Source organism: Bidens hawaiensis, unplaced genomic scaffold, assembly GCF_021521415.1.
Source record: "Bidens hawaiensis isolate Kalapana, Puna unplaced genomic scaffold, B.hawaiensis_p1.1 tig00031411_1, whole genome shotgun sequence".
Classification (NCBI taxonomy): Eukaryota; Viridiplantae; Streptophyta; class Magnoliopsida; order Asterales; family Asteraceae; genus Bidens; species Bidens hawaiensis.
The window spans coordinates 104,448-130,051 of record NW_027495279.1 but is presented as its reverse complement, the minus strand read 5'-3'; the positions used below and the strand labels follow the sequence as shown (position 1 = coordinate 130,051).

The following is a 25,604-nucleotide window of genomic DNA, read 5'->3' as shown; positions in this document are numbered from 1 at the left end:
GAAAACCGTTTTGCTCCGGACTGAAGTTTCAGCCCGAAACCGTGCCGAGCAAAAACCCATTCCGATCTGAACCCGATCCACCTCGAAACTCGTTCCAACCCGAAACCCATTTCGACCTAAACCAAATTGAACATTTCAACGCTTCTTTTAACTTTCCTTTTGAAAGTGCAGAGATTTTTGAAATCTAGTGAACATTGGGATCTGATTGGAATTAGTTTTAAATTCCAATTCCTTCCTTATCCAACCCAAACACGTCATGTCAAAGGATTTAAATTTAAATTTCTCCAAATTTCTATGAATTTGATGAAACGAACATGCTAAAAACTGAATTACTTAACCACCTTTTCCAATAACCGAATTAACCAAAACCGTTCCAATAACTAAATCAACCAAAACCGTTCATCAAAGCATCACAACATATAAATAAAACCACAACAGAAATAATAACTTGTTCACAACATCACAACATGCCATTTCAAACATAGTACATAACCCGCTTCACACTCTCCTTGAGCTCCGGGAGAGGCTTAACGGCTGCACTCGAAGCGGGCCTATGCGAGCGTCTACCATCCATGCCCGGGCCACTGGTCTCTGACCCACTATCAGATGTACCCGGATCCAAGTAATTCCGGGCCCGCGTAGCAGCCAGATGAGCATAGTATGCTGGTGGCACTACATATCAGTCAAAAATGGGTTAACCATTATGAACACATGTCGAATACAAACGGGTGGGTCGGCTCGGTTTATGTTTTATTTCTTGCCAAGCCAAGCCCAGATCATTTTAAGCCATATAGAGCACAATATACATTTTTTTTATTATGTTCCAATAAAACTAAAATTATAATATTTAGCATGTTACTTATTAATAAAATCCATCCAAATTAAAACTTTATTTATAAGAGTTCACACGGGTCGTGTTGACCGTTTTGACTTTTGACCCGTAACCCGGACCAGCCCGTTATACCACAACTAGCAGTAAACCATATGCAAGTATAACAATAAACTCACCAATGGAAACTGATCTTGTGCACCTAGCATATCTGTTAAGTGAAGAACACAAAAGAATACAAGTTATAAAATCCGAAAAAAAAGCATAAAGTATAAATATCGGGAACGAAAATATAAACGAACATACGTATAACAGAGATTATTCGTTAGTGATTGCAAGTCATCAGCTGAAAACTTGTTGTCATCCCACAATACATGATAGTAGGCGGGGCGGCTTGTACCCTGTTCACCAATATTAGTTGATACTCAAATTTTAAAAATTATTTCTTTTACCGGCTAAAAGTTACACTCTACAAGAAAATTTTAAAATATATATAAAAATTTCAATAATATATGTATATATGTATATTTTACCTGAATTCCAGCATGGCTGCATAAATAAAAATCAAACTCGGTAGGATGGCAAATCTTTGAATCAACAACAGTGCCTGTAGCGCGATTCCAATATGAAAAATAATAAAACTTTGCAACTAGTTAAGAGAAAATGCGAATGCTAACTTTTGAAAAGTAATATCATACCGGGCATTATATTTCCACTCCGGTCAACAGAATTACGGTCACGAGGATTGCCTGGAAAGAACCGGGTGTGATGGCGTTTTCGAACCTCAATAAATGTCACTGGAGGCTGATAATTTGGCTCCATTGATGCACAAGCCTGATACAATTAGACAAAAATAAAATCATATTATGTTGTTATGTAATACACTAACTATTTATTTAATTTTGTTACAGTTGAAATGACATAACTTTTGTAATCATATCTGACATACTAACTATTTATTCATTTATGAGAAAAATGGATACAAGCGTGTTTCAGGTCAACCTGACCATTTGCCAAAAGATTAACAAATTTGACCAAAACTCAAAAGTACCTTACGAATGGCGTCAAGTTCATGAAATAGCACTTGGTAGGACCGGCTTTCACCGACTCCATTCCTATATAATCAAATGTAGATAAAAATTTGAGTAAATATATTTAGAATGAAGAAATAATAATAATAAACAACAAATATAATAAAATACCTGTAGAAGATGATACGCTGTGGTTTTCTTTGCCCGGTTGCTCTGTAGAATGATATCAAATGCTCCCTATATTTGGTGCATAAGCAAAGTGTTATCAATTTTCGGGTTAAAATGTTTTAACCCTCGTTTAATTAAACGGGTCGACCTGTCAACTAGTTAAAAAGGTTGACCGGTCAACCTGTTCACAACTTGATTACAACCCGCTAACCCATCAACCCGTTTGACTTACACGATTTTAAGTGTTTTTCAGGTTAGAGTTGATTTCTTTGACAAGAATAAATATAGGGGTCGGTCGAGTCTAGGTACAATGATTCAACCTGCCAGCCCGACACGATTGTCACCCCTATTTTTTCACCGATTAAAAATAAATAAAAAAAAAGCTAAAAGAGAAACAAGTTGAAAATTAAAAGCCACCGAAAATGATCTCTTGATGCTTGCCGAGAGGGTTGTAAAAGAGCCAAGCCGCATGAGAACGGCCCGCTAAATGCTCGGATTGAGCTGAGCTTAGCCAAAAATATGTTTTTTTACTAAACAATTCGAGCATCACTTATCAAGATGACTTGCAAGCCTAAATGAGCTTATTGTTTGTATATATCATCTTTAACATATTAATATATAATTATATAATAGATACTATTATGTTATATATGAAAAATCTAATTAAAATATATAAAAGAAATAATTACAAATGTATATAAATTAATTAACAAATAATAAACAAGCCGAACTCTAGTTAGTTAAACGAGCCTTGCTCGAGTTCAGGCAATTTGATTTAAAAAAGTTAGCATTACTTTTTCACTAAAAGAGTTGTTGTAATCACATTTAACATATTAACCATATATTCAAAAAATTTGATTTGAGACCGAAAAGAGTATACTTGATCATGCCACCGTAGATTTTCTTTCCATTGGAATCACACGTTTCCTTATATAGATTGGCTATTAGTTCTTCGAATCGAGTCTGGGCAGAAACCAAACTCATGTACTTAGTAATCTCGGGCCAATCTTGAGAAGCCACAACCTACATTTCATTCACAAAATCCATCACTAAAAATGCAGATGAAATAATAATAATATATATAGGATTAAGTTCATGCAAGAAGTGTTATATATGTATTAAAATAAATACATATTGCTTTAGAACTGGCGGGACCCACCATCAATGGACATACCGCATGGACGGTGATAATAAACCGAGTTATAACTAACATAACTAACAAGAGCTAAAAAAACAGAACACACATGTTTTATGATATAATAACTTACAGCTGCAATAGAGGGACTTGAGTGATTCTTGGTTGGAGGATGGCTGATGTCAGCACCGAATATGATCGTTGGGACATCAGCGACGTTAGGAATGTGTCTTTGTAACGCATCAGCAAGAACTGTGTTTCTTCCACCGACTTTCACGTTTATTTTTAAGGCAATATTCGAGAGGTAGTATGCATTATGCCTATTCACATTTTTTGCCTTACAACACTGTGAGACAATGCCAAGATTGGTCTCACAGATCTTTTTTAAGTCACCTGCGCAAACACAAACAGTAGGCGGTTTAAAAACAAACGACATTAACCTGACACACAATTCACGGGCTAGGTTTTTATTTTTATTTTTGTAAAAATGAATAACTTAATATTATGCGAAAAATAAAATAAAATGATAAAATAGTGATAATGAAATAAAAAAAGTTCGGACAAGTCATATTCATGTCAACCCATGAATAAACATGTCTTGTTCATATGCTTGACACTGTTTTCGGGTTAGTGTCGTGTCAAAGTTAACTGAACTGAACACCCCCGCATAAAAGCTCCTTAACGGGTTTACTTATTTTTTTTAATGCATAAAACCTTTCTAATTGTATTGTTATTCAAAGAAAAAAAAGGTTTTCTCCTTTCGGCTCTACGAGACCCGCATCAAGAAGCCGTTTTGACAAGAATGTTGCCACCTTGAATTAGGGTGCGCAAGAAACCAAAATAACCGAACCCAGTAAAAAAAAAACCAGTGGTTCAGTTGTATATTTATTAAAAAAACCGCTTTCTCAGTTCGGTTTTGCTATCAACTAAAAACCGAACCGAAAGGACCTGTTTTAAGTTATTTATAAGAAATAAATAAATGGTGTTGTCCAAAAATTTTAGGTCCAAATATGTAATAATCTCCTAATCCTTAACTAATAGAAAAAACAAAACAGGCCCAAATTTAACTTTTTGGGACGTTTTTTAATCCCAAAAATTTCAAGCCCAAATAATAAAACGGACAAACCCATGCATAGATTAATAATAGTAAACAAAGACCATCAAATCTTAATAGTTAATACCATAAAGCCACCCGTTGTCGTCTGGGATAATAAAAAATATCAAATCCAGCTGTTTTGTGCGGCGCATCGCTTCACTAAACCGAGTCTTTAGACAGCCTCATACTGCTCAGGGTGGCCACTATGTACTGGAGTACTGGTTCTGGATTGAAGTGCTGCAAAAGCAAAATAATTAAAAGTCAACAGGCATTTGACTTGCAATTAATTATTTAAAAAAAATAGAATAAGTTACCATGCCATTAGCATTGCACATTTTGGCCATTTCTAGAAAATAGCCACGAGCCTGGTGGTATGTTACATTAAGTGCAAAGTTGATGCACATCCAGTTAGCGACCCGCCCACCATTCACCAGTTTCTGTCACAAATAGTATAATTTCACACCATTATGATTATCTCTGATAATAGAGGACAGTTCACAGTTGTGTATGTTTAAAGAATAAAATAACTGAAATAACTGAACCAGTAAAAAAGATGGTTTGATCTTATGTCTTTTATAAAACTGATTTTTGGGTTTGGTTTTGCTATCATCCAAACAACCGAAAAAACTAGACCGTACTGAAAAAACCGATATTAAGTAATTTATAAGAAATTTATAAATTTTTGGTCCAAACGTGTAACAATCAATTAATCATTGATTAACAAAGAAAAAAATATATATAGGCCCAAATTCATTATTTGGGGCAAACCTTTTTGGCCTAAAATTTTTAAGCACAACCGGTAAACTTGAAAAACCGAAACATGACGGTTTTTAATAATTTCAAGTCCAGATTCATTATTATTAAAAAGGTTCACTTAAAATTTGAAGTCCAAATAGTTAAAGATGAAAGAAAACGGTTTACAAAGGTTTTTGGCTAAAATTCATTATTTTGGGCCAATTTTTTCAGCCAAAATTTTGTAAGTTCAATGGTAAAAAAAAACCGAAACAGAATAGTTGTCAAAAGTTTTAAGTCCAAATTCATTGTTTCGGGCCAAAATTTAAGCCCGTATGGTAAAACCAAAATAGAATGGTTAAAAAAAACGAGAATTCCATTTTTGGTCGGTTTGAGCCCAAAACCAACGCATGCACACTGTGCATGCCTTGGATTGCACACCCATATTAATGGAGAACTAACTAACTACCTTGAGGCAAACAGTCCCGTTCACGCCCTGTTTCATGATATTTAAGCTATCAAAAGCAAAGAAAGAAAACAGTTAGAAACTATGCAGAGCAATCAACAGATAAGAAACCGCTCACTCGTTAATTACCAGTGGAGGAGGCAATATACGGGCTTCAACCGAGGTTAGATTCTTGCTAACTGTTATTCCAAACCCTTTAGCATAAGAATCCTGGTCATAAACATTCACTTTAACGATCTGCAGAAAGAAGACACGAGCCAACAGAAAAGAGTATTAAGTTAGAAACCAAATTTGGTAAAATGCAAAAAACCCTCAAAACATTCCTAGGAATGCTCATTCATAAACCACCAAAACGGAAGAAATTTGGTCAGTTTGAAATATGTACGTTACGGTTCATGCACAGTTAGGTTTTGACGGTTTGATGGTTCGAAACTTGGAACCAGCCGTTTTAACATTTATTATTTACTTTTTTCTAATTTCAGAAAAATAATTTTTACAATCTTTTTAATTTAAAAGTATGTTTTTTTTACAAAATAATTTTCTTTGTCTAAATATATGCAAAACCAAACCTTCAAACTGTAACACCATGAAAACCAACCGGCCAAACCAAAGCGTGAACATTGGTCACTTGAAAAACACAAACTTGACCAAAAGCGGCAACCTATTTACGCACTTTTCCATTTAAAGTTTAAACCACAAAACAACATATTAAACATAAAACCGAACCTTCATAATATCGCCCTCTCTTTGTTGAGGACGCTGACATGTCGCCTTAAGCAAGGAGGCAACTTGCCTCTCATTTAACCCTTTGGACCACCTTTGGCCCTCAACAATCTTACACACCTCCATTGGCAAATAAGATGGCCTCTTATCACTCCCAACTTGCAAACATGGCCATTGCACGCGTTTGATGGACACCCCATAAGTCTCTCGAAAGTAATCAACCAAAAACATTATCTCTGTTGGATCAGGCCCCTTTGATTACACACAACACACACTTACGTATGTAATATATATGTACGAAAGATGAATGCAGAGAATATACCATCAAAAGGTGTATTTACTTCAATAAAACTAGTGGCTATAAATTGCCTACAAATACATAAACGTGCACCACAAAATGTGGAGTCAAAACAAATAACTGAACAACTTGTAACAACTCCTAACCTATTCAACCTCAATCAAGCGTATGCTTCCAAGAAACTCGGTCAACATGGACCAAGTATTTGCTGACCCATTTTATCTGCATGACCCGTAAACGACTTAACCCGTACTCGACCCGAACCGACCCGAAACATCAAAATTATACCCAACATTCACCCCTGTAATCTTGATTTCGGTTCTTGCAACATACTCGTTTCTTGGTCACATTCGTTCTTGCTTTCCATGCTAAAACCGGAATAGGTTTTCTTGCTAAACCGTCTTTCTTGATTCAAACCTTTCTTGCTCGATTACATCGAATCATCTTGCTCACTTGTTGTTTTCTTACATCTTGCTATTCATGCTTGCTATCGGTTAATAATCCGACTCTAATCTTGCACTTACTGAACGAATGTTAGACTAAGTTATTTTAGATAGACAAGTTTATTATTATTGAGGGTATCAAATTGTAATTAGTTTATCTATATATAGGGCCTTGTATTCACTCTATAATCATCAATAATAAACGTATTCTATTCCCAGATTTAATTTGGTATCAGAGCCAAATCAAATCTCTCTTTTTTTTCCTTCTCTATCAAAAACCCTAATTCTGCCGACGCTACTTCCGGCTTAACCCTAAAACCTCTACCAACCTCTGCCAACATTAATTCTGGCTGCCCTGGTTTAATCACTGAACTTCTTCTACATCAGCAAACTCGTTCATCACTATGGCTGCAATTATAACCTTTACAAACCAGGAGAAGACAACCCATAACTCCCACAAATTTGCCTTTACCCTAAAACCCACAAACTATGGCTATTGGAGAACAATGATAGAGTCTTTTCTTGCTTCTCACAATCTCTTTGGCTATATGGACGGTACCATCTTATGTCCAGAACCAAAAGTTACCACAGGTACTGCTACCACAGACAATCCAAGCTACCAGCCATGGCTCACCAATGACGCTCATATCCGCATGCTCATAATCTCTACAGTATCCGAGGAGTCCTTTCAACATATTCAGGGAAAAACTTCACGTGAGGTATGGTTGTCTTTAGAACGGGCGTATGCCCCAGTCACCTCATCTCATGAATTTACTCTCAAAAATCAATTACTCAGAATCACCATGAAGGGTGATGAAAAACCTGCCGACTACTTAAGCAGAGCACAGGAATATGCATCCGCATTAGCCAACATAGGAGAACCAATGAAAGACAAAGACCTTGTTATGCTCACTCTTTCAGGGCTTCGTGAAGAATACAATGGCCTTAAGACCACTCTATTAACTCGTTCTCCTGTTACTTTTAACGAACTACACGGTATACCAGGTGACCATGATTACATGATCACGAAGATCTTAGCCACAAATCAATAGGTTCCTCAGGCCTTTTTCGCAGCTGCCACACCATCACCACAGCCTTTTACGGCTGCTGTCACACCTACACAGCAGCCCAATCTTGATTCCATTCAGCAGCAACTTCATAACCTTCACCTCATGGCCTCTCACTTGGGATATCAACTCAATCCTTCACCTTCAAGACAACCACAGGCCTACTTTGGATCTCGGTCTTTTAACAACAACAGAGGCAACCGTGGTTCTCGAGGTTCCTCACGTGGTAACTCCCGTGCAAATTCAAATTATCGCAATTGGGACAATAGTGGCACACGGCAATTCTCTTGGGCTTCAACTCAAAACACAGTTTATGGCCATTGTAACCGTTGTGGCATAGCTCATCTACCCTCTCAGTGTCCTAATCAGCCTAACCAATCTCGTGCAGTGCCACAGGCTAACTATGCTACTCACTCGAATGATGGCTCACAATCAGTTTTTTCTTGGAAGCCTGATACGGGAGCTAATGGGCATGCTATTCCAGACCTATCAAGCATTGACAACCCTGAGGCCTACTTTGGTAATGATTCTTTACTTGTTAGTAACGGTAACTCACTACCCATCTTTCACATTGGATCCTCAACAATTTACTCACCTAATAAAACTTTTAGCTTGTCCAATATACTTCATGTCCCCGACCTAAAACAAAACCTTTTGTCTGTTCAAAATTTTTGTGTAGATAATGATGTTTTCTTTGAATTTCACTCATCTTATTTTGTTGTGAAGGACGAGTCTACACGCACTACCCTCCTAACGGGTCCCAGTGAACATGGTTTGTACTCCATTCGTCTTCCTCAGCTCAAGTCTCTTCCCAAGGTTGCATTCACAGCTGTCAAAGCATCTTCCAATACTTGGCATCAACGCTTGGGACACCCTCATGCTCAAGTTTTTCGTTCTATTGTTTCATATTGTTCTTTACCTGTTTCGGACAAGTTATCTAATAATTTATGTACTTGTCAATTAGGCAAGTCTTCAAAATTATCTTTATCAGACTCAAACTTTCGTAGCACAAATTTTTTGGACCTTGTTTATTGTGATGTTTGGGGCCCTTCGCCCACTTTATCTTTCAATGGTTGTCGTTTCTTTTTATTGTGTGTAGATCATCATTCAAGATACATGTGGTTTTATCCTTTAGTTCACAAATCTGATGTCTACACAGTGCTTACAAACTTTATTAAAATGGTAGAACGACAATTTAATATCAAACTAAAAAGCATTCAGTCCGATTGGGGTGGGGAGTTTCGTAATCTTACCTCATTTTGTACTAGTCTTGGTATAATTCATCGACGCTCTTGTCCTCATACAAGTGAGCAAAATGGGATCGTAGAGCGTCGTAATCGCCATGTTGTGGAAACAGGACTTTCCCTTCTGGCACAGTCCAATCTTCCTCAACGTTTTTGGCAAATTGCTTTTGAAACGGCTGTTTACTTAATTAATCGACTCCCCTCTCGTGTTTCCTCAAACAAATCTCCATATGAGCATGTTTTTAAACGAAAGCCTGACTACTCTTTCCTTCGTGTTTTCGGATGCCAATGTTTTCCCTATCTTCGTCCATACAACCGTCATAAGATTGATTTTCGGTCCACTCCATGTGTCTTTCTTGGATACAGCCCTGTTCACCATGGTTACCGGTGCTTTCACCCGTCTACCGAACGAATATACATTGCTCGACATGTTCGTTTCAGTGAACATGTCTTCCCATATCATACCCCTGCACCTACCCAACCCTCACCTCGACCCGAACCACCATATGTCTCAATCTTTCCTGAACCCCCACCTGGTTTTCCAACCGAACCCACCCCACCACCCCCACCATTTATCGATCCCCTACCAACCGAACCCACCTCAACATCCACCACCTCATCTGAAACTGAACCAACCTTGTCACCCACCACTTCATCTTCTTCAACTGAACCCAATCTGAGCACAACCCAACAGACCACAGCTCCAAGGCCCCGACCTCCCAACTTACGTCCCAATCCAAAGCAAACCACCCGCTATGATCCCGCTGCTTACACAGCTACCACCACCTCCACTTTACCCGTTGAACCTACCTCTTTTACCGTTGCTAAAAAGTCTTTAGCATGGCGCCAAGCCATTGCTGACGAGTTGGATGCGCTGTATAGGAATCGAACCTGGACATTAGTTCCTCGTGCACCCAATACTAACGTGGTTGATTGTAAATGGGTTTATAGATTGAAAACAGATCAACATGGAAAGATTAGCAGGTACAAGGCACGACTTGTTGCTAAAGGATTTCACCAGCAACATGGGGTTGATTATCATGAAACCTTCAGCCCAGTAATCAAACCTGCCACTATTCGGACTGTCTTATCACTTGCTGTCACCAACAAGTGGTCTCTACGACAGTTGGATGTCCATAACGCTTTCCTACACGGTGATCTTCCAGAGACAGTTTATATGAGGCAACCTCCTGGTTTTGTTGATCCAGGGCCAGGTCATGTGTGCTTATTACACAAGTCTTTATATGGGCTCAAACAAGTCCCTCGTGCTTGGTTTACAAAACTGTCTATGGCTCTTCGTCAGCCGGGTTTTTACGGGTCCAAAACTGACCCGTCTCTATTTATTCTTAACTCGTGTGGAACACTCGTCTATCTTCTTGTGTATGTAGACGATATTATCATCACAGGTAATCACCCAGGGGCTATTACTACTGTTATTGATCGTCTTAGTTCTATGTTTGCAATTAAAGATCTGGGTCAATTACATTATTTTTTGGGCATTGAAGTGGTGCATCGTGGTTCAGATTTGGTGCTCTCTCAACGCAAATATATTCTTGATATTCTTCACCGAGCAGGTCTTGCGGACTGCAAACCTGTATCCTCTCCTATGAGCACTTCTCATGTCTTATTACCTGATGACAGTCCATTACTTGATGATTCTTCCAAATACAGGCGGATAGTAGGTGCTCTTCAATATGCAACCTTATCTCGTCCGGACATAGCTTTTGCGGTTAATAAAGTATGTCAATTTATGCATGCTCCTACTGAGAATCATTGGGCTAGTGTGAAACGCATACTACGTTATCTGAAGGGCACCGTTAATCTTGGCTTATTATTTCGTCACGACACAGGGTCTAGGCTACACGCCTTTTCTGACTCTCATTGGGGTACTAATCTCAGAGCATTCTCAAATTCTGATCGGGCTGGTTGCCCTGTCGATCGTCGATCAACGGGGGGATTTGCTATCTATTTGGGTTCCAATCTTATTTCATGGTCCGCTTGTAAACAACGAACTGTCTCTCGGTCTTCAACATAATCTGAATATAAGGCTATTGCTGATACTGTAGCAGAACTGATTTGGTTAAAATCTCTCCTTCATGAGCTCGGTCTAGTTAGCAAGGCACCAACGCTTTGGTGTGATAATCTTGGTGCAATCAATCTCTCTGCTAATCCACTATTTCATGCACGCACGAAACACGTTGAAGTAGATTACCACTTTGTTCGCGAACAGGTTACTCAAGGAAAGCTGAATGTCAAGTTTATCTCCACCGATGATCAAGTCGCTGATGTATTTACAAAGCCCTTGTCTTCACAAAGATTTGAGTTTCTACGGTCCAAGTTGCAGGTCGTTCCCCGCCCTCAACTTGCGGGGGAATGTTAGACTAAGTTATTTTAGATAGACAAGTTTATTATTATTGAGGGTATCAAATTGTAATTAGTTTATCTATATATAGGGCCTTGTATTCACTCTATAATCATCAATAACAAATGTATTCTATTCCCAGATTTAATTACGAACCCCACGGGTCTGATTTCTCTCTTTCTAACTTGCTATTCGAACCATACGGTTCGGTCTTTCTCTTTCTTTACGAACCAAACAAGTCCGCTTCTTTCTTTCTTTCTTTTGGTTATCGATTATCTTTCTTCTTTCTGATCGATTCTCGTTCTTTCTTTCTTGTAACGGCTCTTTCTTTATTCTTTCTTGCACCGCCATTACTTTCTCATTCTTTCTTGCTTACTTTCTTTTTCTTTCATTCTTGCTGATCTTGATCAGCCTTCTTTCTTTCTTTCTTTCGGTCTGCTGTGAACCCTTTCGTTCTCGTTCTCGTTCTCGGTCTTTTGTTCACAGTTTCGGTCTACCATCTTTCTCTTCCAGCAAAAATACGGTCTCGGTCTTTCATTCCGGCAAGAAGAACTGCTTCGGTCTTGGCGGTCTCACCGGTTCTTCTCTCCGGTAACGGTCTTCTCTGCCTCCCACCGGAATTCACTTTCCGGTAGCGGTCCTTTGCAAGTTCTTCTCCGACGTCAATCTCTTCTTATTTTGACAACCCGAACAGCCCTAAGCCTTCTTCCTTTCATCACTACTAACAGCCCCGGAACACAAGTGTTTATCACCGGTCACCCCGTTGTCTCAACTGGTACGTCTACCATGACAACAGCTTAACCGAAACACCTCTACGCTTTCGTCTTCTGCTGTTAAACACCCCGAAACAACACCTGTTCCGAACATTCTTCACCTTCATCTTTCTTGGTTTCCACTGCTGCGTTTGCCCCGCAGTCAAGGGCTATACTCCCTTTCTCGAAACCGACTCTCAAACCGGCCGTCTCCTTCTTCCCGAGCCCTAAGCTTTGATACCAAATGTTGGATCAGGCCCCTTTGATTACACACAACACACACTTATGTATGTAATATATATGTATGAAAGATGAATGCAGAGAATATACTATCAAAAGGTGTATTTACTTCAATAAAACTAGTGGCTATAAATTGCCTACAAATACATAAACGTGCACCACAAAATGTGGAGTCAAAACAAATAACTAAACAACTTGTAACAACTCCTAACCTATTCAACCTCAATCAAGCGTATGCTTCCAAGAAACTCGGTCAACATGGACCAAGTATCTGCTGACCCATTTTATCTGCATGACCCGTAAACGACTTAACCCGTACTCAACCCGAACCGACCCGAAACATCAAGATTATACCCAACAATCTCTTGTCTTTCACCAACCAAGAATCTAGTTCATGACAAAAGATATGAAACATGTCAAGATATGTAGACAACTGATATAAGTAATAAGTTCAAGTTAAGTTAAGGTTCTCACTTTAGCTCCTGTGCTGGTTGAGATGTTAAACCCAATATCTTGAACTTCTGACGGGTCTCTCCACGGTGTGTGACTTTAACCTTAAGTCCTTTGAGTGCTTTCTTTACCTGGTTGGTGTAACAATGTCACATATACATGAATGACTGTTCTACATAACTATTAAACATGAGAGGTGTAAACTATCCAAACTGCTCGTGAGCTATTTGAAATTGAATCGTTAAAAATTGAAACAAGTCCGAGCTTCGATTATCAAGCTCGAGTAGGCTCATTAGTATAAACTTTAATTGATATAGTAAATCTCTATTTACATAACTATAAAATAAAACTAACGTAAAAATTAAATAATATATACCATGTTATATATGAAAGTGATAATGATAAATAAATAAACTAATAAAACATTTGCTGTATTTGATGTTAATTGCTTTGAGTTTTTAAGTGTATATAATAAATAAACTGATAAAACATTTCATGTGTATGATGTGTATAAATAGACAAATAATATGTTATGTTATACACCAAAACAAATAATGATAAATATGCATAATTATAACTATAAATGTATATGAATAAATCAATAAAATAATTATATATGTATATAAATAAACTAATAATGTAATTATAAATTTATATAATTAACAGACGACCTACAATTAAATAGAGCTCCAAACGAGCTTGAGCTCATGTTAGTCAAACGAACTGACCTCGGGTGTAGGCGAGCTGGCTCGTTTACACCCCTAAACCAACCACAGTTTAAAAAAAATGCTAACCTGTCCGCATTCATAATCAGATAAAGGTCTTGTTGAATCATCCCTAATATTCAGAAGCTCTTTGACAAAGTCAATCACAGGCAGTGGCTCAATGAATACAGTTGAAGACATATCTACAACCCAACATGCCACACAATTACATCACTTAAAAACAACTTATGTTATTATAACACTTAACTTTTACTAAAAATAAACAAACCGATGTTTAAAGACAAGCCCATCTGCGTAGGCCGCATGCTCTGATAGAACCCGCGCCAACTCTCCAACCCCTCACCCAGTGGTTGTGCATGGCCCAAATGAGGAGAATAAAATGACTGACCCACAGGTGTATACCTAATTAATGCCATAACATACGTTAAAACTTTAAATATATTAACGGAAAAATGATGTCACGTGTCATTTATGTTAAAGTAACCGTGTCTTTTCAAGTTTAACAACGTACTGATTAGTAGGCAACTCCCGCAAAACGATATCCAGAACCTTAAGCGTGTCTTGAGGGGCGTCTAATACCTGTCCCCTTAGATACATTTCAAGGTGATGTAAACTGACACGCGAAGCCAGTTTGATCACGACTTTAAACTCCCTCTCTTTCCTGCACAACAAATTGCAAAGGTTTTTAGAAAAATGTTGAGTGAAAATGACAAATGTAACCAAAATGTAGAGACCCGGGTCTGTGTGAATTGCGATCAGCGTCTAGAAGCGTGATCTTGAACTCTCGGGTTATAAAGGGAAGAGGGCCAGCTGCATACAGACTACTGCCTCCATCATATGTGGGAAGCCTCTTCCCAAGATCAGTGCTCCTGTGTAGGTTCACTAGCTGTGTCATTACAGCACGGTTCACGCTCTTCACTTCAGGAGTAATTGCCACCTATACCAATAAATAAAGAAAATAATCATTTGTCATAACAAAAGCTGAGCTACACTAATATGGTTGTTTAAAAAGCTCGTGGCTTTTATAACGCTACTAGAAAATGAGACATTTTTCTACAACTGATTTCGTATGAAATTTGTTGGAAAACCCACTTTCTAACAATTTTCTAACAAAAAAGTTATGTAGGAAAAACACATGCTTGAAACTTGTTTGCACCAGTTTTCCAACAACTTTTCTTACAAAATTCCTACAAAATTATACTGTTGCAAACTTCCTACGACTTTCATACAAAAACTTCCAACAAAGTTTCAACAAATTATAGGTTATAATTTGCAACAAAGTTCCAACAAAAAATAAATTTTAAATAAAAAAAAATTCAAAATATATTTAAAAAATCTGAAATATGCAGGAAAATTAAAAATATATATCTGAACTATGCAGAAAATATTCATAAAATATGTAGAAAAAAATCCAATATAATCGGTTTAACAAAATAAACACACTACAATAACATGCCACAAATACGATAACCTAAACTACGATTAAGTACCGGAACTATATATTTAATTTTCTCACATCGTCTTCTAATTTTATTTGCATGTGTTGCTCCCTTTCTTCATGCACGACCCGCTCACGTTGCTCTCGTTCTTCATGAGCGATCCGATCGCATCCCGATTGTTGTAATTGGTTTTCCAACTCTTGTCCGCTCTTTTTCCAATTGGATTTTAACATCTTGGACCTAAAAATTGTAACAAAGTACGTAATTAATACATAATACATATATAAAAAACACGAATAGTATAGACTGTCACCGGGGACTTACTTGTAACATACTTGTAACAGATTCAATGATTGCCTCAGGGATCATTGTACGCTATGAACATCTTGTATCTTCCTGAGAATCAAATATTGGTCTATCAATCATGTTAGTCAAATGACATGAATCTTATATTTGAAACAACAATAAACTCATTAATATAGAAATACGCGAGAATCCGTGTCACGGGGACTCACAAGGACAGATTTGTTGTGATATTCATGAATCTTTTAAAGAAATTTTGAGTTGGCAGCCTCCATAGCGGCACACTATTTGTGATATCCATTAATCTTTTCAAGAAGTTATGAGTTTGTAGCCTCTAGCAAGTCCATTTTCTCGTAAAATCCTACAAGAAAGTAGCACAAACCCATATGCACCTGATCATAATACTTTTTGATTCACAATACAAGACCATTAGTACACCACACAAATTAATTTGCAGACCATAACACTTTTTTGGGACGTTATCATTTTGTCCTCACAAGAAAAGAGAAAAGATTGGTGTGCAAATCATCTTAAATAATATATATATTAAGAAAACATTACAAAATACCCGTAGTCCAACAAGTTCAAATTTCTTTCTATGAGCAAGTTCTGCCTGCAACAATCTAACTGTTTCCACAGTTTTTGTGTGTCAGTAGGAAATAAATCTTTTTAACCTGTCAAATATATATATAAAAAAAATCAAATTATGCATGTTGAACCCAAGGTTGAAAGGCAATTTAAGTGAAGGAAAAAAGATGTCAAATAAGCGTACGAAGCTTTATTCTAAATGTTGCATTCACGATTAGCACACTTGAGACTTGAGAGTATTAAGAGTTTCCTCAGAAATATAATAAACATGGCTGATACAAGCTAAAAGCAAATGGCAATCAGTAGTATAAAAAACAAAAGCAACCTCATTATACTTAACAATTTTCTGATCACTATTTACTCTATTTTCCATGTAAAAAAGGTTTCAAAAAATAGTCGCTTACATTGATCTGAATCATGAGTAGCGGGTGAGAAATTCCCACCAATTGAAGCATGCTTAATACATGAATTCACATCATAAACTAGAACAACAAGACACGCAAATATAGTTTAACTAGTTTCACACAAACCTGCAATAGCCGAGTAAGTTTGTTGTCCCGATAAGGGATATGAACTCCATCTTTCCTTTTCTTATTGTCTCATAGCTAGTGCCCTTATGACATTACCAAGTACAAGAAGCCCCAGATTGTATTGAATACCTGACCAGAACAAGTCAATAATTATTTCAATACCTAACTAAATATATTATCAAAATTAGCGCAGCAATTACCAGTAAACAAGTTAATCTAAGCAATTTTACAGCTTACAGGCATTTAACCAAAATAAAATCATGGATTAATGAGTGGTATCCATAAGGTAGAACAAAACTAGATATACAAGCAATAATGTGAAGATATAAACTAAATAGTAACTATCTATTACATAATTTAACATGATATATATAAATCTATAAAGAACCGCTATTACCTTCATTCAGGAATTTCATCTTAACAATTGGTAGACAACCATCAGAAACAGTCACCTAGAGAACCCATCCTCTAGTATAGATACAATAATATAATCTGCAAACTACGAACCAATATGAGGAAAAAAAAGTCATTCAAAACGTAACTATTTCTGCATATTAAATCTATCATAGATTCACATTCACAAAGCAATAGATGAATATGTTGAAACCTAAATCGATTGAAATTACTCACAAGTAGAACCACAAGCAGATCATAACACAATATGCAATGTAATAGTAAGAATTCGTGACGTTAATTCACATATTATCATTAACGAGATCTAACACGAAGTGATATGAACAGAACTTACCAAATTTTGTGCTTAGAGTTTGAACGATGGTGTGAGTCAGGTGACAAAAATTGTTGATCGATTTGGTGTATAACCTGCTCAATCGATTTAGATTAGAACCTGCACAATCAATTTGGAGTATAATTTGCACATTTAAAGCAAGTATTGTGATTTAACATTTTGAAGATGATAAAACCTAGGGTTTCACGGAAGATTGAGCGCACAGGGAGTCAAATCAGTCGTAAGGTTCCAGTGTGGTTGATGGAGATGACGACGGTGATGCGGAACTTCGTTGACGGCGATGCGGAGACTGTTGGAGCTTCGTGATGAACACCGACTGATGATGGAGCTTCGCGATGAACACTGAACGGTGATGCGGAGATCGGCGATGGCGACGGAGATAGATTTGGGAATTCGCCTGGTTCTCTGTTTCTAAATGACCGACCTCGATTTAGGGTTTTTATTTTTATTTTCATTTTGGGTTGGTTTATACAAGAATTAAAAAATAAGAAATAATTTACTTTTTGTTGGAAATTTGTTAAAATAGTTTTCCTACAAAATATTAAATATACTAATTTATTTATTTTTTGATAACCATAATATTATAAGTAATACAAACTTTTATATTATTAATATTTTCAACGAAATTAATAAAATATAACCGATATATGTTTTTTTGTTAGAATTTTGTTGGAAAGTTAGCAACAATTTTTCAACAAAAATTGTATTGTTACTATGTTGTTGCAATATTGTAGCAAAATTTGAGCTTATATTTCTTGTTGGAAAATTGTTTAAAATATGTTGGAATTCCTTGTCGTGGGAAATTTGTAGGAAATTTTTGTGAAAAAATGACTTGTTTTCTAGTAGTGTAAACTATAACCAAGTTTTAGTTGATATATATAAATTATGATTTCTTTAGGTTATAAACTCTGCATTTTATGCTACAAATATTATTTTTAGTTATATATAGTATATACATGTGTGTGTAAAATATAACAAATCTAATAAAATAGTTTCTGTTATAAATAAACGAACCACGCGTTGGCTCGAGCTTTTGACGAGCAAAATTTCAGTTCGTTAAGATAAATTCCCATCAAATATAAAACTTGCAACATATATGAAAATACATACAAAAAATAAAAAACTGACGTGATAGTGGTGTAAGTCTTTCTCGGGCAGTTGAGCAACAAAATGGTTAGCCCTTACAAGGCACTTGGACCCTCTGCGACCCAACCCGGGACGCAACGGAAGTGTTACCAACTTGCTTGAAGCTGGTGCTAAGTTAAGAGACGTCTCTTCTTCATTCACTGATAGCTTATGAATATGTTTCACAAGCTCATGATCATAACCACCATGCAGCCTTTGACTAGAACTAGAACCACCCTCCCGGAGCCCATGTCGTCCGGAACCACCCTCCGGCCGGCTTTCAACTCCACTGGAACCGTTGCTCCTCTTTATCATTATAGCTGCCGGCTAGAACAAACAATCTATTTTAACCACCGTAAAAAAGTTAATAATAATAATAATAATAATAATAATAATAAAGCATTAAACAAAGTCAAACAGTAAAATCCCAGCTAATCATTAATTACATATATAAAACTCTATCTTACATGTAAATAAAAATTAATTTTAGAATAAAAGTTTTTTTAAAAGATTTTGTATATAAATATATATAAAAAATATTCCAATATACATACATATATATATATATATATAATTTTGCAATTTTTTTCCTTTTCTTCTACTGGCATATTTTATTTATTATTTATTTTCTTATTAAAACGGTTTCTGCACGTGTTTATAATAGCTCTAAATATATTATGTAGAAATGCGGATTTTACATATAAAAATAACTTTTTTGTGTTTTATTACATGTAAAAGACATAGTTTTCCAATTTATCACTTTTTTGTGGTTTTCTTTTAAACTTACCCATATATAATAAACCCTATGGGATGAAGCGATGCTTATACAAACACAATCATAATTACCTAGAAAGACATAATTAACAAATTAAAAGTCGGTGGTAATCCAAAAAAGAACAATATTAACAACAATAGAAGATCAGGAACAGAAAAGGTAAAATACACGTAACAAAAATAGTATCCAATAACAGTTTTACATCATATAAACTTCATACAGGAATATTTACAATTTAGAGCGTGAAATTTTCGCTTACCTTAAGAGATCGGCTCAATACGGAGTAGAACTTTAGATGAGATGCGTAACAATGTCAACTCAAACAAATGATCGATCGACACAAAAAATAAAAGGTTGAAAACCCTAAAATTGAGAAAAAAAAAGTGAGAGATAAAGGAGATCGAAGCAGTTATCTCATATTTGTCTCTCTCACACATAAAGTTGTTGTAGGTCTAAAGAAACGAAAAATCACCTCGCTCTTACCTTCCGAGTCAACTCATTGTGTTTCAAAATGGACTAGTCTAATATAGTGTTTACTGTTAAGCTGAAAAAAAGAAAGAAATCGTTGTTAGATCCAATAGTTGTAAACTTGGTTTTAAAAATAGTGGGCCTAAGACGGGAGGCGATATTTGGCAAGAGATTTGTTCTTCTCACACGATCTCAGGCGAAGGATTGTATTAGATGTGGCCGCCTTAGAGCGATTAAGATGGGATGTAACACGGAGACTCTATTCAAGGCTCTTTTTTTGTGTTGATGGAATGAAATGGAGAGTGAATTGGAGATTTAGACGACGAAAGAAACATATATGAGAAGGAATCAAAGCTTATAGACTGATTATTAGGTACAAATGAAGCTCACGCCTAATTTATAGGTTATATAGAGAGACGTAAGGGACAATGGGTTAGATGGATATGCATATCATACGATACAATATAATACGATAACATAACAATGAAAAAACATATTTACTCGTTTCCATTTTGATTTATTTATTTTTTAACTAATTTACAAATTCATCCATACAGTTTTAGGTTTTTATCATAGTTGACCCCAAACTTTTACACATTATTGTTTGAGTTGTTATATGTGTGCGAGTGTGAATGTTTTTTCTTTTGTTATGAAATTTAGCTTATAAAATATGTAGATGTCTTTTTCCAAAACTAGTGTGTCCATGGACGCTATCACTCCGATTTTGAGACTTTCAACTTTTTAGATTTAGCTTCATAATTTTTGGAATCATCTTCTTATCTTTAGTTGTCCATTCTTTCTTAACTTTCGGGACTTTCAACTTGGACGTCTCATCAACCCTAGTTAGAACAAGATATTTGTTTTTAATGGTCTTCCCAAATATCTATATCGCTGTAACATAAGTTTCAAATCTTTCTTTCTGATAACAAAGCCCCTTATTTTCAAGAAAAAATGGCTTAGTCATAGAATTCTCATCTACATAGTCATAAAATTTTAGAGCAACTTGTTATGATATCAATTGTAGATTACTAGATGAGGAGATGGTGAATGGGTTTTCTTAAATTTTAACTTGTTTAAGAATGCTAATAACGTTGTTAAACTCTTTTCATAACAATAGTAGTAAATGTGATAAGTACATAGTTTAAAGGGTAGAGATAACGCAACCCATTTATAAAAGTTCTAGTGAATGTTAACAATTTACTCTAGTCCTCTCATTGATCCTCCGATTGAGAGTTTTTTCACTAGACGTCTCCCTAAATGGTAGGGGTTCACCAATTACACGTTTTACTATTCCAAGTAAATGATCACCTTCTTCAACATAGTATATCATGCATTTACAAGTCTTTAATAGTTCACTATGTCGATATAGTGTTTTCTCTTAAAAATTGTAACTCTATGTCAAGATGAGTTCCCAACCCACATTCACTCTATATCAAGATAGTGTTTCCCTTTTATATCATCAATTTAATCACTAGAACAAACTCTAGTGATGCCCTTAATATTAGAAGAATGAATAAAAAATGTTTTAGTTTGTGCTCTTCTTTTGTTCTTTGATTTGATCTTGATCTTCTCTTTTCCTTGATGCTTGAAAGTTTATAACTAAGAGAGATCTTCAATTTATATGTATTTTGTACAGCAAATGGGTGACTAATAAAGTTGCACGAGACTTTTATTTTGTTGCCCAACAATGAAAGTGGCTTGTATATATTCTCTGGCAACTCGACGGTCGATCCCACTGTCAATCTGCATCGGCCATCCACGACAAGTCCACTTCCATCTTGATCTTGTGTAAGTAAACATTGTGTGAAATCCCTTTCCTTATTTTTTTCTTCATATATAGGTTTGTCACCTGCCAGTATTTATCACTAGCATTTGATCTTGCAACATATACCGGTGTATTGCACTTAAATGGGTTAACCACTTTATGGTGTATCAAACCCAAATCACTATGCATTCATTTCTTGCATTTGATGTAACAATTCCCATCTAAGTTAAGTCTTTTAGGTAGAGTTGGATGAAATTCTTCATAAAAATTCACTTAAGTTTGACTTGAATTAGAATAATCTTCATTCTTTGATCAAGATTCTTCGTTTAATACTTAGTTATCTTAATCATACTTGTTTAATGACTAAAGATGATTAATCAAGTGCTTAGGGACATGTATGTGACATATAGCATCGATAAACTAGGGATGTCGAAGCTGCTTTTCGCTTGATGTTTGCTTGCCCCTCACTCGGAAATTGCTCAAAAAATGCTCGTTCAATTTCAGTCCGATTTAAAAATGAGTTTTTTGGCTCGGTTAGATTTTGAAAACAAGCCAAGCACGAGCAAAGCCACGCTCGGTTTGGTTCAACTGATTTGCTCAATTACTTTTTGTTTATTAATTATATGTGTGTGTGCGCGCGTGTGTCTATACACACTATTTTTTAAATTTCCCTATTTTCGTTGACTTTAGAGTTTAATTTCAAACCATAGCTGTTCATTTTATATATGTTTCTTGTTAACTTTGAGTTTTAGATATTTTAGAGTTGGAAGTGTATAAATTTTAAAGATGAAAGTTATGAATCAATAATATGTTGAAGTTTTAAAATTTTAAAATTTAAAACTTTCTACGAAACCAAGCCAAACCACGTTGCTCGGTTTCAAACTAAACCACATTCAAGTATAGAGAAATACCGCTTGCTTCGTGAAATTCAACCCGCTTGGTTCGGTTCGCTTTCAAACCAAACCAAGTACGCAAGCTTGTTTTTGATTCGGCTTAGTTCATGAACAACCCTATGATAAACTAGTAATATAACAAGTCACATTAATTTAATTAGACATTATCAAAATCATTAAAGTTGAAACCATCGTTTTCCCAACAAAATTAACATACAATTACTTAAAAGATTAATTTCATATATATCCTTATAAATATTAGAAATATCATATATACCCAGCAAAATTTAAAAATATCATATGTGCCCTTACAAAATAATTAAAATATCATACATGCATTACAATATAGTTAACGTATCACATATACCTCCATTCATTAATAACAATTTAATAAATTACCATTTTACCGTTATTTTTCTAAAATTTTAACTTTCATATATGCCAATTTTTTAACGAATAAACCATTCTACCCTTTTTCCAGTTAACACCCTATGTTATTATTTTAATTTTGATCGGCGCTTTTTATCTACGATGGCACGAAATCGTCTCTCGTCACTCTTTTAAAATCGCAAATCCTTTGAAGGTTTTATCACATCGAGTGGTCTACATTGTATACCAATTATCACATCTAATCGAACCAGGATAATATTGTTATTTTTTAAATTGTTTTTAATGAAATGGGTATAAATGATATATTAATAACTTTGTAAGGGCATATATAATATTTTTAGTTTGCATGGGTATATATAATACTTTCAATATTTGTAAGGGTATATATGAAATTGCCCTTACTTAAAATCATTTTACATAACTAAAATCAAAGTTACGTGATTAGTGAAGATTGGTTTTTCTTATAACTATAAAATTTTTTCATGACGTTTCTCATAAGAGAGAGAACTGATAAAGAACTCATAAAAAATCGTTTTTAACATGAACATTTAAAAGAAAAATATTTTATTATAAGGTTAACTTCCTAAAAACAACCAATCGTGATTTTTGACGTATTACATATATGTCATACAACAGTATTACATATATGTAATATAATAATATTGTTATATTATATATATTTATATTGTAATATATGTAACACAATAATATTTCATATATGTAATATTAAAATATTGTTGTATTACATATATGTAATATAAAAATATTGTTGTATTATATATATATATATCTAATATTGTTGTAATATATGTAATAGTGGTATATTACGTATATATAATGTGTGATATCTCGATCGATTATTTTTTTAATTTTGGTAAAGAATAACGACATATAAGAAGGTTGAAAGGAAAAAAATAAGTTAAGTTTTCGCAAGTTATTTAGTAGTTATCGATCTACTTTTTTCTTTAAGAGGAGATCTTTCTATATCTCACCAGGCCCGGCTCCGAGAAAGTAAAAAAATTTTTGGGCCGGAGGCGAAATTTTTTCGGGCCTTAATTAAAAATGAGTATTTTATTGGTTTAAACAATTAAATATTTACATAGGTTTAATTGGTTATAATTTGGATTGTGTAAAAATTTTTTGTATAAAAAAAGGATTAAACATGTCTAAAATGAGACTCGAACCTATAACCTTTTGGTTGGGAGCAATACATTTTTGCCATTTGACCAAGCTAGTTGTCATGTAATTAAGTTTAAACACTAAATATACATATTGTTTTTAATAAAAGTAAATATTGTTTAAAAAATATCGGGCCTAACGGGGTGTCGGGCCCGTGGCCGTCGACCAGCCCGCCACCCCTATGGGCCGGCCTTGTATCTCACCCTAATATATATATATGGACATGATCAAGGAAAAAATTCCTTATTAGAGTGAAAAGTAGAGAATTAATAAAAAAAGATTTTCAATTTTTATTTCTTTCAACATTCTAAAATATTGTTATCCATCACTAGAAAAAAAAATAAAAAAAAAACTTTTTAAATAATAAAACTCGATGCAGTACACAAATGCAATACATCGATTTTTTTATTACATATGTGCAATAGTGGTGTATTGCATATACATAATAGTGTGCATTTTATATGTGCAATAATGTTGTATTATATATAAAAATAAAAAAGTCGATGTAGCATATATGTACAATAGTGATGTGTTTGCATATACGTAATAGTTTATATTAAATGTGGGTAATAGTGTTGTATTACATGCAATACAACACAATTGAATATATGAAATACACACTATTGCATATGTGTACTACATCGACTTTTTTATATATTTTTTTATTTTAATTTTTTTGTTTTATTTATATATATTTTTTGGTAAATAATAACAACATATAAGAAAGCTGAAAGAAAAAATTATAAAATATTTTTATTTGAAAGTTAAAAAAATATTTTTATTAATTATGCAGGTCTCTTTTTAAAAGAAGTTCTCTCTTGATCTCACCCCTTTATATGTATATAAAATGTTCACTCTATAAGTGGATCTTAGTCATTAATTAAGTGTAATCAATGGTCCAAAATAAAAATGGTAAATTTATAATTAACAAGAAACTAATTTACTAGGATTTTAATGAAAATGGTATATGATCTTCTAGGAAAATTGGATTTTATTTATAACACATTTTTTTAGACTGATAATAACCTCACACTACAAAATTGCCATTATTTTGTTTTTTTTTTCAAAATGATGTCTTAGACAATTTAATTGATAAGAGGATACGAGTCGAACAATATATAAATTACCTTAAAACGGCGCTCCAAACAAAGAAACAATGCTTCAATTTGAGTGTTTAAACTTTCGCACTGGGATGTTTTTTTTGCGAGAAATCTTACTATACTATTAAAACAATACAAGCTTTCCACATGACATTCAACTAACATATGCACATAGGCTTCCGACTCATAAATTTTCCATTTATATAATTTCCATATGTTAATTTGAACATTAATTTTAAACTTTGAAAAATGTTTCAAAATAAATGGTTATAATAATCATTTATTGAGTAATCAAGACAATTAATGTTTTTCATTGTTACATTTTTAAATTTTGAGACTTTGTTATTTAATTTTATTTTGGATTTTGAGAAATTATTTATGAACGTTTGGACTGGATGTATGGATTGTAATGGTGATTTAAGTCACGAGGTTTGGATTATATTATTGCTTTATTAAACGCGCGGTTTAATAAATTTATAATTATATCTCATTGTTATATTCATATTTTTAGCATTCTTTGTGTTGTGTACTTCAATGTTT

At 34.7% G+C, this 25,604-nt stretch overlaps 1 pseudogene across 1 annotated transcript in view; it reads right to left on the bottom strand.

Annotated features, from left to right (window-relative positions):
• The window catches only part of LOC143582018 (protein argonaute 1C-like), an 88,983-nt pseudogene that overhangs the window by 24,325 nt on the left and 39,054 nt on the right, over window positions 1–25,604 (bottom strand). The window contains exons 4-23 of the transcript XR_013143913.1: window positions 18,498–18,821; window positions 14,496–14,698; window positions 14,273–14,422; window positions 14,030–14,163; window positions 13,831–13,943; window positions 13,061–13,167; window positions 10,800–10,824; window positions 6,184–6,414; window positions 5,587–5,694; window positions 5,458–5,506; window positions 4,574–4,734; window positions 4,345–4,496; window positions 3,297–3,556; window positions 2,909–3,051; window positions 2,032–2,097; window positions 1,881–1,944; window positions 1,528–1,663; window positions 1,363–1,436; window positions 1,136–1,230; window positions 1,009–1,040 (exon numbers count right to left, since the gene is read on the bottom strand). The product of XR_013143913.1 is annotated as a protein argonaute 1C-like (transcript). The remainder of the gene's footprint in view (window positions 1–1,008; window positions 1,041–1,135; window positions 1,231–1,362; window positions 1,437–1,527; window positions 1,664–1,880; window positions 1,945–2,031; window positions 2,098–2,908; window positions 3,052–3,296; window positions 3,557–4,344; window positions 4,497–4,573; window positions 4,735–5,457; window positions 5,507–5,586; window positions 5,695–6,183; window positions 6,415–10,799; window positions 10,825–13,060; window positions 13,168–13,830; window positions 13,944–14,029; window positions 14,164–14,272; window positions 14,423–14,495; window positions 14,699–18,497; window positions 18,822–25,604) is intronic.